Here is a 3,305-nt window from a genome sequence, read left to right as displayed (position 1 = left end):
CTCTGGCTTTTTCTGTTCATGTAGTTCTGAGGAATCGAACCCAGGGCTTCATGCATGCTAGGCAAGCACTCTATCACTAAGCCACATTCCCAGCCCCTAAAGATAATTTTTGAAAACATAAAAAAAGAGGTATAAAGAGGGTAGGAACTTATTATGATTATGGTGGGAGTAGAATAAAATAATATCAGAATTTTGGTGATTTTTATTAAAAGAAGAGTGAAGACTAACATATACTACACACTTAGTACACACACACACACACACACACACACACACACACACACACACATGCTGTGAACCTCTTGAAAAGTGATGCTTTTTACTCCCTCAGTCTCCACCCCAAAGGCCACTGTAAGGTGCAGCCTCTTTTGTTGTTGTTGGTGGTGGTGGTGGTTGTGGGACTTGAACTCTGGGCTTGGATGTTGTCCTTCAGCTCTTTAGCTCAAGGCTAGAGCTCTACGACTTAAGCCACAGTGCCACTTCTGTCTTTTTCTGCTTATGTGGTGCTGAGGAATCAAACCTAGGACCTCATGCACGCAAGGTAAGCACTCTACCACTGAGCCACCTTCCCAGCCCAGGTGTAGCCTCTTGACTTGGCACATCCATCCAGAATCATAAGATGAAGTAAACCTCTTTATAACTTATCCAGACTGAGGTATTGTGTTATTAGCTACTGTGTTATTAGTAACACAACTCAGAGGCATTCTAATACCCAGCAAACTATATGCAGAATACCACAGATCCATATAAAACACAGGTGGGAATACAGACATATTGCGTCATTCCACCACACATGACATATTTTCTGAAGTATATATAAATTAACCATCATGGTAGTTACTTTCTGAAGAAGGAAAAATGGCTAGGAAACTAAAATTAGAGGGACAAAATAGAATAGGATTATGTATGCACAGATGATGCTATAATGAAACCCAAAGGATTAAACACACACACACACACACACACACACACACACACACACACACACACACACACCAAGCATTATTCTAGTAAGCCATATCTGCGAAAGAAATACTGAATTAAAATTGTCTCATCATTTCTTTTGCATTCCAATCTGCCAGTTTACTGCAATGCATCTTGATTATGGTCATCTCTTTCAAAAATTACCCAATCATTTGGTTACACTACCTCAGTGGATCAAATCCTTCAACCTCCCACCCCCTTCATCATTTCCAAGGGAACAGACACTTGACATCTTGAAGCATCTTTCGGCTGTCACCATTTGGATGAATGGTATCTCCAGGGTACCAGGGCTATTGCTGAAAGGTGAAAAAGACTGCATCCATCTAGAAGAGAGAAGCACCAATTCCAAAACATCAGTATTGCTGTGACTCCGAAGCCCTGTGCTATGTTATTACATATTATATTCTTTTTTTTGGGGGGGGGTTCTGGTCGTGGGGCCTGAACTCTGGGCCTGGGCCCGCCCTGTCCCTCAGCTATTCAGCTCAGGCTAGCGCTCTACCACTTGAGCCACAGTGCCACTTCCGGCTTTTCTTCTTTTTGGCTTATGTAGTACTGAGGGATCGAACCCAGGGCCTCATGCATGCAAGGCAAACGCTCTACCACTGAGCCACCTTCCCAGCCCCAACATATTCTTTAAAATAAATGTTATGTATTTATTTTCCATTTATGTGGTACCTAGGAATTGAACCTAGGGCCTCATGCATGCTACGCATACAGTCTACCACTAAGCCAAATTCCCAGCCCTATTATTACATATTACAACACACTCAGGCTACGATTCTTTGTACTTTGGGAGGCCACCCTCCAAGCCAACTAACAAGTTCTTTTCCTTTTTTTTTCTTACACTCCTCTCATCTTCACACAATCTACCTAGGTTAGATGGTATGATTATTTACTCCAACAATAAGTCATTGGTATACTTAACCATCTCATGAATTTTAATTGCTCACATAAAATTGTGAGGGATACTAAGCTTCTAATAATCATGGAGAAAACAATTGATAAATTGCCTCTTATACTTTTTCCTTTCCTAAGAGTTTGCTCTTCTAAACAGTTATACTTCATGATATGAAGGATATCCAGTTTAAGATTCACTACAGGTCTCTTCTAAATCTTCAGAAATTTGGTAAGGGAAAGACTCTTCTAAGTTTTGGGGGAGAGTAACAGTTGGAAACAAACAATTGGGAGCAGGGATAGAAGGAATTTTGAAAGACAGCTTGGGATGGCAACCACAGAGGGACAAACATAGTCCATGGTGAGTGAGGCAGGGACTGAACCTCCCTCCATAAATGGACATCTGAACAGAGGGTCCATTCACTGATAAAGAGGGAAAGGAAAAGAGAGACTGACTTTTTTTCAACTACACTCCAATGGGCCTAATAAGTACCAGGTAAGATTTGAAAATGAGAAAGAAAAAAAAAGTTCAGATAATGAAAGCTGTTAAACATTGTACTGCATGCCATGGACCTCCTGGGCTTTTTGGCCTTGATTACTTTCCAAAAGGGGAGAAGGAGGCTCCATGTCCTACATTATAGTTATTATATATCTGCTAAGGAGCAGATAAAATGTAACAAGAGCTGCGATTTGGGCTTTTGGGTGTTTTTCCCTGCTGTTTTAACAGCTGTCACTTGACTCTGTGTCTTAGGCCCTCACATGATAGTTTCTACAGTGTCTTTAAAATTATCCCCCCACTCCAAAACAAAACAGTCATTTAAAATTATCCTCCCAAATGTTATTCTTCTCCTCAAGGAAAAAGGTCGCAGAGTCTAGGACTACATTTTATTATCTCCAATTTTATTGAGTCTGAGCAGTAGTAATACTACTGTGTTTGGATCTCAAAGCAGTCTTTCTTTTTTTTCCTTCTCCAGATAAAAAACATTTCTCATTAACCTGGACATTATTTTTCCTTCTTTAAGAATTTTTACAACTCAGGGTAGGAAACACTGGACACATATGCACGATTTTGTAAGGTACATCCTTCTAGCTGAAACCCAAGAATTACATTGCCTTAGTAATCACCCTCCTGTCTCTTTAACAAACTGAAAGGGAGGAGGAGGCGGGCCTCCGCGGCGGCGGCGGTTCTGATTGGCTCTCCCGTCCGGAAGTGGGCGGTGAAAACGACGCCTCTGTGTTTGGTCCAGGGCCGGAGGAGGGTTTCGGGCTGCCGCCTCCGCCCGGGCTTTTAGTTCGGGGTCTTGGGGCCTTGGGGGTGCAAAACGGGTCCCCTTCGTTGCGGTGGGTTCCGAGCGCTGTCGGCCGTGTGGCGGCGGTGCCCGGTCTCTGAGCGTGGGCTGCGGTGGGCCCCGGGGCCCCTGGGGCCG

General features: G+C 43.1%; 1 protein-coding gene across 1 annotated transcript in view; it reads left to right on the top strand.

The window, feature by feature from the left end:
- The first annotated feature begins 3,127 nt into the window (after positions 1-3,127).
- Lancl1 (LanC lantibiotic synthetase component C-like 1 (bacterial)) overlaps positions 3,128-3,305 on the top strand; it is a 32,587-nt gene continuing 32,409 nt past the window's right edge. Inside the window, exon 1 of the mRNA XM_013010883.1 lies at positions 3,128-3,219. The gene's annotated coding sequence lies outside the window, so the exon portion shown is untranslated. The remainder of the gene's footprint in view (positions 3,220-3,305) is intronic.

The sequence above is a fragment of the Dipodomys ordii genome, unplaced genomic scaffold (genome assembly GCF_000151885.1).
Source record: "Dipodomys ordii isolate 6190 unplaced genomic scaffold, Dord_2.0 Scaffold1, whole genome shotgun sequence".
NCBI lineage: Eukaryota > Metazoa > Chordata > Mammalia > Rodentia > Heteromyidae > Dipodomys > Dipodomys ordii.
This window is presented reverse-complemented; position numbering and strand designations above follow the sequence as displayed.